This window comes from Balaenoptera physalus, assembly GCF_965194825.1.
Source record: "Balaenoptera physalus genome assembly, chromosome: 4".
In the NCBI taxonomy this organism is placed as follows: Eukaryota; Metazoa; Chordata; class Mammalia; order Artiodactyla; family Balaenopteridae; genus Balaenoptera; species Balaenoptera physalus.
The window spans coordinates 84,562,741-84,578,142 of record NC_138891.1 but is presented as its reverse complement, the minus strand read 5'-3'; the positions used below and the strand labels follow the sequence as shown (position 1 = coordinate 84,578,142).

General features: G+C 38.8%; 1 long non-coding RNA gene across 2 annotated transcripts in view; it reads left to right on the top strand.

The window, feature by feature from the left end:
* The window catches only part of LOC309659886, a 372,324-nt gene that overhangs the window by 332,127 nt on the left and 24,795 nt on the right, over window positions 1–15,402 (top strand). The gene's annotated exons all lie outside the window — the stretch shown is intronic.

Genomic DNA, 15,402 nt, shown 5'->3' with positions numbered 1-15,402 from the left:
ATAAATAGCAAGAGATAATGATAAGTATTAGGGAAAAAATGAAATAAAGCAGGAGAGGGCAATGGGGAAGTCACAAGTTGCAATCTGAGAGGATTCAGGAGTCAGGGAAGACCTAAGAAGGTGGCACGGGAGATAAAAACAAAAGGAGGTGAAGAAGTAAACCATACTGATATCTAGAGGGAAGACTATTCCAGGCAGAGGAAACAATAGCACAAATGTCCTGAGGTGGAACGTGACTGGAATATTCAAGGATTAGTCCCGTGAAACAATGAGAAGAGAGTAAGAGAAGATCAAAGAGGCACCGAAGGACTTTGTAACCATTCTAAACACTTTCTTTTATTTGGAGTAATATAAGAAGCAATTGGAGGATTATGAGTAGAGTGATATGATCTGACTTATATTTTCAAATGATTACTTGGCCGTTGTGCTGAGAATAAGCCATAGTTGGTACAGGGCTGAAGCAGGGAGGTCAGAGTTAAGAGATTATTGCAGTAATCCAAATGAAAATCAATGGAGTAAAGACCAGAGTGGGAAGTGGTGAGAAATGGTCAGATTCTGAATATATTCCAAAGGTAGAGCCAAGAGGATTTGCTGATGGATTAGTTGTGGAGTGAGAAAGAGTCACGATGACTCCCAGGATTTGAGTCTGAGCAGATAGAAGAATGGTGTTGTCATTTATTCAGGTGGAGAATTCTATGGGCACTTAAGCATGGGGAAAATAACTAGAATTTTAGTTTTGGAATGATAATTTTGAAATGCCTACTAGACATCCCAGTGGAGAGGTTGAGTAGGCAAACAGTTACACAAGTCTGGGATTCTGAGGAAAGGTCCAGGCTGGAGACAGAACTTCGGGAATCATCAGTATATAGATGGTATTTAAAGCCAGCAGGCTCAGTGGAATTACTAACAGGGGAGTGAGTATAGATGGAAAAATGAAGAGGTCCAAGACCTGAACCTGGAGGCTCTCAAAATTTAAGAGTTTAGTGATGTGAGATGAAACCAGCAAAGGAAGTAGAGAATGTGTGGCTAGTAAGATTGGAAGAAAACCAGGAAAATATCGTGCTCTGAAAACCAAATGAGAAAAGTATTTCAAAGAGGTCAATAACATGGAATTCACCGACAACCTTGATGAGAGTGGTCTCCGTGCCAAAGTGGAGAAAAACCAACCTAGAATGAATTTGAAGAGAAGGTAGCCAGAGAGGAAAGTGAGGCCAAGAGACATGTTTTTGTCTTTTTGTTTTTAAGATGGGAGGAATAACATCAGTTTTATAAGCTGGTAGGCGTAATCTAATAGCAAGAGAAAATTTTATCCTCCAATAGAGAGAGAGAAAAAAATGCCATAGCTAATGTACCAAATGGAAGGTTAATCTTGGGAACATGGACCACAGTAACAAAAACAACAAACAAAAGCAGAGTATACACTCTGTATGGGTTCAGGTTTTAGTAGTTGGTTCAACATGGTGGTAGAATCTTGTGGAAGTTCTGATTACTTCTATTTTTTCAGTGAACTGAGAAGCAGGTCACAAGATGAGATTGAGGTTGCGGGAGAAGGTGGTAGAGATTTCAGGAAGAGAAAAGGTATGAAATAACCATCTTGGAGAGCGAGAGAGTGAACAGAGCAGGGAAATAGGGGTAGCTTTACAGACTTAACTTGAGGAGAGTGATCGAGCATTTTATGTGTCTTTCTCCAGTCATATTCAGCCGCAGGAGTGCAGATAAGGAGGCAATGGAGAGTCAGGATGAACTGGCAATGCAATTTTGTTAAGTTGCTGTTATGACAAAGGAAGAGGGGCAAATGGGTTGAGGATACAAGCAAATGTATGCATTCTAATGATGAACTATAGAATTTAAGTTGTGTAAGGAGGGAAGTACGGATTCGAGAGGGGTGAGAGACAGTAAAAAAGTGGCATGATCTAGTGATGGCCAAGGCTTGCTATAGTCAGGTTCTAGAGGCAGTGGGCTGCAAAGATAAAAGTGATAGTGACAGGGGTCTGAGAGTGAAATGAAAGGGGGTCAATCAGGGAACCAAGTTGAGGGAATTAGAAGGATTGTCTAGGTGGATATTAAGAATTATGTCAAGAATCATGACAGGAATAATGTGGAGGATAATGACGGTATTCCAAGAACTAAACTCTCCAAAACACTTGTTTTGGAGGTTAAAGTGGGTGGAAGAGAATGAAAGCTGCCATTCTGCTTTTGTTTCTCCTGTAAGTCTAAATCTGCCTTGAAATGTTAGAAACACACTAAGCAGGCTTTATTTCTTCTCCTTAACCAGGTCCTTTCTTTTCCCTACCCTGCTTCTCCAGGGGCAAGATGTCCCTCTCTCTGACCCTTAGCTTCCCTACCTCTTGGGTTTTGTGTGCTTGTTTTTTAACCTTCTTTTCTGGCACCACCTCTCCTAACTTTCCAACACCCTCCTTGTCTCTTCTCTATACTTCCTCTGCCCATATCTCAAGAGTTACTAATGGGAGAGTGAATTTTAGGAAGATTAGACCAGAAAGAAGGTTAGGGCCAGAGTTTAGGAATATGAAAAGAAAATGAGGTTGACCTATCTAATTTGTATCATCTCCTAAAATCTATTTGACTCAACTATCCACTAAGCTCTTTCAGGTGTGGTCATGGTGTATTTACATCTTGGACATGGTGTAAAGTTGCATGCATGAGGCTCAATATCAAAGTATTACCTGAATAGATACAAAATGCTCTATGAAGAGTGCAAATGGGAAGAGTAAATTTGATTACACATTCTGAAAATGTACCCAGGGCTTCTAAAATGGATACCTTCCTACAGAATGGCAGCAATAATGATGATTAGTATGGCGTCTACTGCAGTAACAACAAATGAAAAATCAGTTCCTTTCATGACTGAATTGAGCCTTTAGACTTTTGCCTACAGCACAACACTGCTTAATAATCACTAAAACCTATTATTATCTACCTTACCCATGGTTTGCATAGCACGGAGCTTGCCAGTTAGCATTTTTAAATGTTTAAGGTATAGACAGTGACCCTAATTGCAAAAGTTTACTTTATAAGAAGACATAAGAGGTGATCCAATGACAGCTTATAAATATACTTCTCTAAATGCTAGGTATGGTGGGTTATAGAACTTTGCATGTGAAATAAAATATAGAAAAAACAAGATATATTTTAAAAATGTTATCTACCCTATAGCATAATTATAGCTAAAGTTTACTTTCCACTTCTCCTTGATCCCAAGACTTTAACTCAATTTGGTTAATTGACATTCTTTTCTATTAGCATTAAGACAAATTCGAGAATGAATAATGAGCTGATCTCTCACACAGCACTGAAAGTTTTTTTTTTTTAATCCTTTTCCAATAGCCAGATATCTTCATTCCCGTTGGAAATCTTCCTGAAAAATGCCTCCTGACGTTAACATTATTGCCTCTTTGTCGTACACAAAAACTTAGTGACAACACTATTAGTTTGATCTTTAAACGCAGAGTCTCTCATCAGACTGAATACTGAAGCAGAATTAGGTCTGATCAATACTTATTTAGTAGATCTGATGATCAGATATTGGTGGTGTTGTTTTAGTAGATGTGTAATACTCATGTTGGTACATACACATTTAGTGCCCCAGGACCTCTTTCCTAAGAGGCTGGAAAGCAAGGATCTTTAAACACATTTTGGGAAAGCCATGCTGATGTTCAGTGGTAAGTTTCAATTCAAGTGCGGAAGTCCTGCTTTTTTTTTAATGAGCTTGTCTATGTCCTTGCTTCTGAAAATGTGATATGTAGACTGCCTGGGTATCATCTGGGATCCAGTTAGAGACACCCCACCCACACTAAATGAAACAGGCCCCACCCCAGATCTACTGAAACAGAATGTGCATTTGAACAGGGTCTCCAGGGGATTCATATGCACATTAGAAATTGAGAAGCTTTGATCTATGTGATTTCTTTAGTAGATGTAGAATAATGGAAGAGCAATATAGGGAAATCGTACAATGAACATTCATAACATTCTTTCGTTTATTCAACATGTAATTTTTGAGTATCTTATATAGGCCATTCCCTGTGCTAGGAGCTAAGGACACAGCTGTGAATAATTCAGACTATACCACTGTATGTATGTTTCCAAGTACATAGATACTTTGCTATGGGCCCAGCACTGTACCAGCTAATATAGGACTGCCAGAGAAGCATAATTCATTTTGCCCAATATTTATAAGCAACTAGTACACAAGTAAGTGCTGTAGGAACTACAAGGGTTTACAAAGGTGTAGGTGCTACCCTCAAGGAGTTTACATATAGTGGCAAGAAGGTTCCCAGCTCTTATAACCCAATTAAGCCAATAAGATGTACGTACACAAAATAGTTTGGGAATAATACAAATAATAAATTGTATTATGTGAATTACAAATGGTATTGCAATTAGAAGAGGGAAAATGTTCTTCAAGTACTATTTAGATTAAGTTTCAGGATGAAACCTGGGATGGCTATTGAAAAACGCAAGGCAGGACTTCCCTGGTGATGCAGTGGTTAAGAATCCGCCTGCCAATGCAGGGGACACGGGTTCGAGCCCTGGTCCGGGAAGATCCCACATGCTGCGGAGCAACTAAGCTCGTGTGCCACAACTACTGCGCCTGCACTCTAGAGCCCACGCGCCTAGAGCCCGTGCTCCTCAACAAGAGAAGCCACCGCAATGAGAAGCCTGAGCACCGCAACGAAGAGTAGTCCCCGCTCGCAGCAACTAGAGAAAGCCCGCAAGCAGCAACGAAGACCCAACGCAGCCAAAAATATATTAATTAATTAATTAATTAATTAATTAATTTTAAAAAAAAGAAAAATGCAAGGCATATTCATGGTAGTCTTTAGGAAGGAAGCATTTTCAAGTGGATAGTTTAAAAAATGAAGGAAGAAAAATAAAGATTTGGAAATTTGGAAGCCATTGAGTTTCTTTATAAGAAAATATGCAGTTAGATACATTAGAAAGTAAACTGGAAGAGAGACCTGTGTCCAAATTATAGTTTAAAAGAGCCACCCAATGGAATGTAAAAGGGCCAACAGCCCATTCATTTATAGGGGCTTTGAAGATGTCTGATCCACATCTCCAGGTGTAGTAAGGTCCAGTCTAATGGAAAGAGAGAGGTTTAGAGGTCAGAAGGCCTGGGGTTTCGCTTCTCAATACCTTGCCCAAGTTAGCATGTGATAATGAACATCACAGTCCTCACTTCCTTTTCTGGTAAGAGAACAAATGATTTCATTTCTACCACTGTCTCAGCAAGCATATGATTATCCCCAGGCCATGTCCTTCACCCCTCCGTGCCATCCCAAGAGAATGTCATACATCCAGCATGACTGCCTCTCATGGAGCTTGGAAATCGAGACAACACGTCTCTCTGGCATGGTTACTTACAAAGCCTCACAAAGTACCTACAACAACCATGAGTCCTGAATTTTCCAGGATAATTCTGCTTTCAAATATTCTGTCACAAAGTCTCCCTAAGTACATTTTTTGCTCAGTGTAATCAAGTGCGGAATAATTGACCTTTGAAACCAGATGGATGTGTTCAAATCATCAGACAATTTACCAATCCTCTCTGAAACTTAGCTTCCAGGTTGGAAAAATGAAGATAATACTTACTTTATAGAATTATTGTAAAGATTATGGATAATGTATGTAAAGCCTAGCACAGTACTACACAAGGAGTAAGCCCAAATAAAAGGTAGATTATGTAGCCATGTATAGTTACATAAAATGTATGCTTCATATATATGTATACATGTATATTTTTCCTCTTAACCACTTTATCTATGCTATAATTTTCCATTTGGTTGTGCTCAGTGCCCACTCACTTTCAATGAGGCCTCTATTCACTTTTCCACACCCTTTTCTTTACCCCTTTTCATTCTGTACAATCAGATCTGTCATGGAAAGGTCACACATGCCATGAATGAAGGTAAAGAAGCCTATGTAGCAGTATCTTTCCTCCTCCCCCTACTCATTGCCATCTGTGCCCCCAAGAAAGAAACTACAGTCTAAGCATAACTAAATTAGCTTGATTTTTCTTTCTCTACTTCTCTTTTTTATGGGGCATGAGAATGAAATTTTATTTATAGTAGGTGCTCCATAAATTAAATAGGTGAATGACCAAAAAATAACACCATCTTCACTTACTAATTCATAGAGCGCAGTTGGTCACCGACTGTGTGTCAGTCACTGTCATATGCATGAGGTGGCCAAAACAAAAAGTTATGCACCTTTGAAAGCTCACATTCCAGTGGGAGAGTCACATAAATATAATACAATGTGATAAGATTTAAAAGGGAAAATTTATAATTAAGCTAATTGTAGCTGCTATAACAAGAAAAAGTGTATAATTGTTCAAATATGATAAACATTTCTCATTCATATAAAGTCTGAAATGGGTGACTGATCAGAGGGTGAATTCTCCTTGAAGAGATGGTTCAGGAGACCTGGCTCCTTCCTTCTCCTAGGCTACACCATCTCCTAGGTCTAGTAGTTACCAGCAGAAAGGAAAGGGGCACACACATCACTTCTGCTCACATTCTATTGGCTATAAGCCAGGCAAATGGCCATGCTTAACTGCAAGGGAAACTGGGAAATGTTGCCATGCTCTATGCTTGGGAAGAGGAGGAATCAGATGTGCTGATCAGCTGGCCAGACTCTACCACAAGAGGTAAGTCCAGAGTGCTGTTGGACCATGACTTTCCGAAGTTGTGCAAAGATTTTGTAGTCCTTGCCAAGAGTGGGAATAGAACTAGGGTAGGGTGGGAAGTATCATAAGGTTACTTTTATTCAAAAAAGATATATTAAATACTTACATCCTGCCAGTCATTATATTATATATTAATCAGAATCAGCTGCCGCCTTCAGGGAATTTGTAGTCTAGGATCTTGAATCAGGAACCTCAGCAGCACTGGGGAAGTTACTGGAGATGCACGCCAAGTGAATCAGAGCTGATTTGTATGTACATGAAGGTTTGAAAAGTACTGATCTGGGACATTTAATAGGTACTCCTCTCAGAGAACGTTGTTCTGAGTCCCAGAGATTTGAAAGAGCTTTAAATTCCACTAGGAGGAAAGCCTGTGTAGGAGGCTGGTGGGCATGGGAAGGGCTGCTGGAGAGAAAGAAACTGATTGGAAGCCCAAGATACATCACTATGGGTGGGCTAATGGGGCTTTCTAGACAGGGCATCAATACCCACCAGCTTCCACACAACCAACTCATCAATGTCCTCACGAAGATCTATGTTACATGTGTCTACACTCTTCCACATGATTGCTTATGTGTCCCCAAACATAATATTGTAGCTAATCCTTCACACACTTGAAAGTTATAAGCACTGATGAATTAGAAGTGTTTTCTGTATACTGGCGGGGGGGACAACACTTAAATGCAAAGCAGTTACTCAGAAGTCCTGCCCTGAATATTTTGTATCTGAATATAACATCAAAAACATAAATGCTGAATAAAATCTCATATTTTCTAATGTAGGCATGTGTATAGAATCTCTAACATGCTCTGACACAAATACACTTATAAATGTATTTAAAATCTGACAGATTTGGACTGTAATTTATGCCAGCTCCACTAGGTTAGGACTTATGGCTTCATTTGCCTTGGAAGTGTGTTATATGTTTAACTACTTCACCACTATTCATTTTTTCTTCTAGACTCTCTGTCTTCTTCCATCTTTTCTCCCCTTGCCTCCTCTTCCTTGCAGGAAAGCACTCTTGCTATTTTGACATCTGGAACATATTCCTTGGTAAACAGAATGGCTGAAAAACTGAGATCTAAGCAGACAGTATAACCTGGAGTAAGAAGAGATGGCTTAGAATTTATAATTAGAAGCCTATTTCAGCTTCCTTCATAGGACTGTTGAAATTCTTTTCAGGGGTTTCTTGACTGCCTTGAAATTGAATGTCATTAAGGATTTTTTTCGCCCTCTCTTGTTTCCTTGGCAACAGGTTGGTGATGCAGCAGCTGAAATCCACTGTCTCCCTGGAGATACTGGTGTGGGCAGTTTGCAAACCACTAGTAATGTCTGTGATGGATACTGAACTTGACCAAATCTTTTCATTCCAGTCCTGCTATATACACATAAAGAGATCAACCTAATAGAAGAATGGTTTCACAGTATAATTTTTGGCATGACTATCAGTGAGGAAAATATTCATCCTGCTTTTTAAAATAGCTTACCTTTGCACATAAAACTTAATACTGAGCTCTTGAAATGTAGAAGTTTCAGATAACTGTATACATCAATTCAGCGTCAGAGAAATATATTACAAAAAATTGTTCTGTGTTAATATAAAGTCTGAGAGAAAGGGGCAAGGGATCAGGGGTCAGGTTCCTCTCCTCTGGATTTATGTCAGGCATATGGTCCTCCTTGAGCAGCCACATCCAACAGGCACTCTCCATCCCTTGTCTGAAACAAATTATGCCTGTGATTTGCAGAGAAAGTGTGGACAGACTGTAAATGGATATCATCTGTCGGTGTTCTCCTCTAGAAGACAAGGGAAAGCGAGCAAGTAGAGGAGAAAGGTCAGCTGGGATGGGAGCACAGCTTAAGATGGCCAGACAGAGATGACTATTGAAGTTGCAGATGGATAAGGATGTAGGGTTATATGTGGACCTACAACCAAAGATAGAATGGCCTAGATGCTGAAGGAGAATGAATGAAGGCTTTATGTAAACATGATAAACAGAGGGAGACCCAGGTAAAAAACCATAAGATTAGTGCAACATGTGAGCAGAGAAGATGGATTTAGACAAGAGAAAAATGACAATTGAATTCAATTAGAAAGAAAAGTTTAGAATGGAATTGGTTTACTCTTTAAATAATTGAATCCTACCAACTGCTGAATTTATGTTGGGAATAGATCCAGAGAAAAAGAAAACCAGAAAGAGAAGGTGTTTAACCTGAAGATTAATGCAGAGGAAAAGAATGCTGAGAATATACAGTGAGTGTGGGGACTGGGTGCTCACTGAGAGACAGGTAGGTGAGATGATGTGAAGGAGAAACAGGAAAAGGAAAAGACGAAGTCAGGTGGACAAGAGTACTGGTCATGAACTGTCAAAGGAAAGAAAATACCTACTATGGGCAACTAAACTGAAGAAAAATATACACTAAACATATAACAAACATATTTAGTAAACACGTGCTAACTAGGTAATAGTTACTATGAAGCATGCTAAGAAGTATTATAAAAATTATAGACTTTTCATTGCCTATGTGAATATTCTAGGCTTGTGAATATTCCAGGTGATGAGTTCCTTTCGAAGTCTAGACAACTGTGCAGGTAACTTGCTTTGTGTCCTCCCAGTGCCGGTAGTCCGTTCAGAGAGTAAGGAATAAATGTCTTGGGAGAAGGCATGTCATACAGTAGTGTTTTTAAAGAACATGCTCACCGGCCTGACCTTTGGCTCCCTCCAGTACAGCCAAATGAATCAGCACCGTAGTTTTCCTTCATGCTAAGGCAGAGCACATAGTGTAGGAACATGAAGTATAAAAAGAAAGGCCAATCAGAGAATTCTCTTAACTGATGTGCTTAGTGGTTAATTGCACTGGCTTTAGAGTCAGGTAGCCTGTGCTACACTGGAATCACTAATCCAGCTTTTAACAGCTGGATGACGTTGAAGGAGGTAATTCATTTTTCCAGGCATCAGCATTTCTATCTCTAAAATGTTGATCATAAAAATAATACCTACCTAAAAAGGCTATCTTGGATTAAATCAGAAAATGCGTGTAAAGCTTTTCATACAGTTTTTGACACATGAAGAAACCTTAGCTATTATTTTTTAGGACGGTCAACATGACTAATCAAACTAACTGTGAAACCCAAATTCACTCGTAAGTTTAACATCTGGATGGGGCAGCTATGTTGAAGTAAATACCTCATTTCCAATTCTTTATCTGATAGTACCTCTGATTCTACCTTTATATGCACAGCTGAGCTTGCTAATGCCTTCAAAATCAGTCAATTTATTAATATTAAAATATTAGATAATGATAGACAAATTATTTTCTTCTATCCTCCTTTGGATATTTCCCTTCTAAAAACAGTATTTGAATTTACTTAATTCAGTGAATTTAAGTTATGCTAGATTTAGAGAAGCTCTATCTTTTTAATCAAATGATGATACATTATACAGATTCACTGATAATTTTCAAATCATTTAAAAATGCTGCCTCTGATATTCTTTCTCGTTTTTTCCTCTCTCTCCCTCTCTCTCTTTTTCTCTCTGTAATCTATACGGATATTTTTGAAATGAAAAAAGAATGGAATTAAATTCATCTTGGCCAAGTATCTTTTAATGTAGAACAGAGGTCAACTACTTGATAAAATGGGGTAAAATGTTCTAGGTCATTCTGGCGCCATCAGCAGCAGTAGAACATGAAGACAAAACAGGATGTTTGAACCAGGAGAGCAAAGCAGAGCCCATGGGAAAGAGAACAGACCAAAAAGCAGTGATGATTCTACAAGAGGATAGAAATGGACACAACCGACTGTTGGGTGATGAGGGAGACTGGCCTCTCCCTAACGGAAAGGAAGGAGCATAAGGATAGCTTGAGCGTCAAGTGGATCAAAACCAGAAGTCCAGGCAGACAAGCAAGGCTGAGGAACCCACAAGAGGAGCAGGCTCAGAAGTGGGTCAGGAAGCCTAGTAGACAAGGAGGAACATCAAGAATAAGCCCAACAACCAGGGTACGATTTGTCTCTTGGTTCTGCTGTGGGTTCTGTTTCACCAATGAATTTCTTAGAGATTTTAGTTGGGAAAGAAATCCATCATGTGGACAGTCTAGAACTAGTAAGTTCCAGGAGAGATGTCAGTCACCTGACTGGAAAGAAGGAAAGAAGAGGTCACAGCTCAAGACGGCGCCAACCCAAAACTTGTTTGATGAGTTAAATTCAGATAAATCACCAAGATCAGATGGCATCCACCCAATAACTTCTAAGAAATTTGAAGCTGCAGCTTTGGAATGCATGTCTAAAATGGACAGGTTGTCTTTAGACATCATTGCTGTGAAGGGAATTTTTGTTCTTTTTTTCTCCAAGATTCTCTCTACTTCTGGGTAAAAATACCTCAAAAGGTCCACTATATTTTCAAACTTGTATTTTTCTATCCAAAGGAAAGTCTCTGGGGAGAGAGGTGCTTGGTAACCAGAATTGTAGGGAGGCAATATGGGCCATGTTCAGGTGGCTCTGAGGAGAACACCCTGACTTAAGCGGCTGGGGCGCCCTGGGCCACAGCTAACAGGGACTGAGGGAAGCAGGGATAAGGAGAAATTATAGGAGTGAATCAGGCACTGTGGGTACATGTTATAAAGCGTGGGAAACACATGACTACATAGTTAACCTTCCTCAGGGTTTACTTATTAATACGTAGACTTTATTTCCTTCCATTGACTTTACAGCTCAAATGGCTGGGTAAGCATGTCCTATGTGGAAGGGACCCCACGATGGAAGTTGAAGGGAAGTAAAGGGTAGGACATGGTCCCAAAGGCAAACCCCTGAGCCCTCAATTAATGGGAAATCATAGAGCAAAAAAGCTGGAAAGTGTTTGGTTTGGGGGGTGCCTGGAACAGTTTAATCACCTGTGAAATTTTTAATATTTTTACATATGTCAACTCTTTATTTAATCCTTTGAGTGGAGTTTAGTCCTTTGGTGCACTACATTTGACTTTAAGTCTATTCAGCAAAATTTGTGTGTTTTGGCATTTTTATATTATGTTCAAGCTGAAAAATCAAGCCATATATATATATATATATATATATATATATACATACATATATATATTTCTAAACCTTAATAGAAGTAGAGTTGAGGGAGTTTTCTGTCTTATAAGAGGAAGGGAATTACTCCTTTAGGGCGAACTGGTCCCTTGTTCTACAAAACCCACGTAAATAACTCTGCAGTTACAGAAATACAAAACAAGAATCTATGCATTTTTCTTAAAAAAAAAAAAAAAAAGTGCAATGGAAGAAGATCTTCCCTGTGAGAAACCAAGGGTTCAGTTTGGTGATGTGAATTTTGATGTAGGTCTGGCCAGAAAAATATTGCTTCAAATGAGGTTGCTTTGGGGCCAGGCTGGGATGGGAGTAAGGAGGATATTTATCTTCTCTATAGCGATTTTTATTATACATCGTGCCTATAAATTCTTGCTTATAGTGCTGGTAAATGTGTGTGTATGTAAATGTGTGTGTGTGTGTGTGTGTGTGTGTGTGTGTGTGTGTGTGTGTGTGTTTTCTTGGATCCTTCAGTCATTGAGCTGAGTCCTAGAAGCCTAAGAAGAACTACAGTTTGGATTTTCCCTTCCCACAGTAAAACCATTTCAAGAAGATAACTAATTATAGCAAATCAGTGGAAATTCTATCTAGACTATGCTCTTGATGACCTATATTTTGAATAATTTAAACTGATAAACAGAGTTACCAGTAACTCCACTACTAGATATATATTGAAGAAAAATTGAAGCATATGGCCACATGAAATCTTGTATGTGAAGTTTCATAGCTGCATAATTCATAATAGCACAAAAGTGGAAACAATCAAGATGTTCATCAGCTAATGAATGAATAAACAAAATGTGGTATAGCCATCCAGTGGAATCTAATTTGGCAATAAAAAAGAATGAAGTTCTGATACATGCTACAACATGGATGAACCTTGAAAATATTATGCTAAGTGAAATAAGCCAGTCACATAAGACCACATATTGTATGTTTTCATTTATGTGAAATGTCAAAAATGAGCAAATCTCTAGAGACAGAGTAGAGATAGTGGTTGCCAGGGAGTATGGGGGATGGGAGGGTTACTGTAATCTCACACATACTTGCAGGCTTAAGAAGCCCAATATTTATCACACGTGAGATGGTTAGACTTACAAAACACAAGAGTTTACGACAGAGGCTTCCAAAATTAGCTCCCCATCATTTTCCATAAGAAGAAAACGTCTTGGATCTCTCATGATTATATCTCCCTCCAACATTCTGTATGACTGTTTACTTGTCATTCTCAAACACGAGTTTATGGGCTTCTTGAGGAAAAAACTGTTGGATTTTTAGATTTTGAAACTGGGGAAGAAAATCCATTTAATAATCCAAATGGCTTCATGAGATGTAATGTTACATTCCTATACTTTATGCACTGATGGTATGTCTGAGATGGAAGAAGCTTTAAGCATCACATAGTTTTATTTTTCAGATGATGAGTCTGAGGCCAGAAACTTGTCTTAGATCACAGAGACCAGTGTGAACCTGGAAAAGAACCCATGTTTCTCAACCCCTAGCTCAGGACTCCTCCACCATATTACAGGGCCTTTCCATGGCTGTTGAACAAATGCATCTCACCCTGGCTGAAGAATCATTTTTAAGGACCTACTTTTTTAATTCTTTCTCTTTTTTTTTGAAATATCAGTTTATTGGAGTGAGAATGATATTTGATCTAAAATTAATCTGTGCTGGCCCAGCTGCTTTACCCAAAACTGTACTTCCTTTGGTCTTTTCCTGGAAATTAACATTTTCTCTCTCTTCCCTCGCAATGCCCACCCCTCCCCCCCAGAAAAAAGTAAAGCAAGTGATGGAAAACTTCTACGCATACTTCAGCACTTCTAAGCCCTGAAGAAAAAAAAAAAATAGAAGTAGATTTATAATGGCAAGATGGTGGTGTTAGCCAGAGCTTTCTATAGCCCTGTGGTAAAGGAGAACTTACATTGTGCAAAGTTTCAAATCCAAAGTGACAGGAAAGTTATTTTCCCCACTTTTCATGCCACTCCTCCAACCTACCATAACAAATGTAGAAATTTCATTTTAAAAGTCTGATTTTTACCTTCTCCATCGCCATGATTACCACTTTCCAGTCCCTTCTTAAGAAGACTTTTGACAGGGACCACCCTGACATCAGGCTGGGCAAAAAAAGGACCCCTCCTGGTCCCATAGTGGCTAGAAGGGCTCTCAGGTGATTCAGAGAGGGGAACCTAGTGTACCATTCTTGACACTGACTCATTTAAGCATGTTCTCCTTTGAAAGCTGACATCTGCTCTAAGGATGTGTTAAATAGTGAGCCAGGACACTGAACTAAGTTCTGATTAGCTCCTATTCATACTCTAGAGGCAGGAAGTGTACCTTGTATTTCTTAGTATTCCCTGCACCCATCTCCCAGTGCCCTGCATAGACAAGGGTGCACAATGTAGCTGTGTTTGTGTGTTATGTGTGTGTGTTTAATTTATTGAGATATAATTCACATAGCATATGCACAATATGGTTTTGCTGAGTAAATAAGTGTATTTAAAAGCCAGTGGTATTCTTTCAGGCAAGAACATTTATTGAGCCCTCCACAAATCCTTATCCATTTGCTTGCTGATATGCTTAATGAGGAGTTTTATTTCTTTTCCTGAAGTTCCGATACCTATGAAAATACAAATGGGGGACTTACCTGGCAGTCCAGTGGTTAAGAATCCATGCTTCCACTACAGGGGGCACAGATTCGAACCCTGGTTGGGGAAGATCCCCATAAGATCCCGCATGCCTTGTGGTGAGGCCAAAAATTCAAAAAAAAAAAAAGAACATATAAATGTTTCCAAGACTAATAATAATAATAAAATAATAAAATGTAACCTTTAATGAATGCTTATCATGGGCCCATGCTGTGCTAAGCATTTTGTATGCCTCTTCTCATTTGCTCCTCACAACATTGCTTTGAGCGAGGCACTATTATTATCTCCATTTTATAGCTGAGGAAACTGAGGCTCAGCGAGGTCACACAACTTGTCTAAAGTCAAAGAGCTATAAGGGGAAGAACAGGGTTTGAATGAAGGTCTATAGACCCCAAAACCTCGCCTATTAAACTGCATTAAGAACTTTCCAATTCTCTTCAAAATGGTCATTTATACTTTAGAAAAAAATAATGAAAAAAGTATTTAAGTATTTACAAAAACAAAAAACAAAAAAGAACAACTTTCTTCAAAGTTGTGGATACTGATGTTCAAGTTAGACCAGAAGAGCAATTAACAAGGAAATATTTGTAAATCTGAAAAAAAGAAAAGACACTGGAGCCCAGTCAAATATTGGTGTTCTTCATGGTTTTACTATGAACCAGTTGAGATCATGTAGACTAGAATACGATGGATTTTCTTTCACTGCCTCTCTCCAGAGTTTTAGGATACCTGACAAGACTCTGACATGGTCATCTCCAAAGCATTTCTCTGACAGAGAGCCAGCCAATAAAGCCCTTTCAGTTTCCATTAGAAATAGTTTTGATATAAGCATCACATAATATTGGAAGTTGAAAGTAACAGATGAAGTTGAAAGAAAAGGACTAATGGCCAATGTACTTTTAAGATTTTTGAAATATGTATCTATTATACATATATGTAAATATCTAACATTTTATATATAACATAGT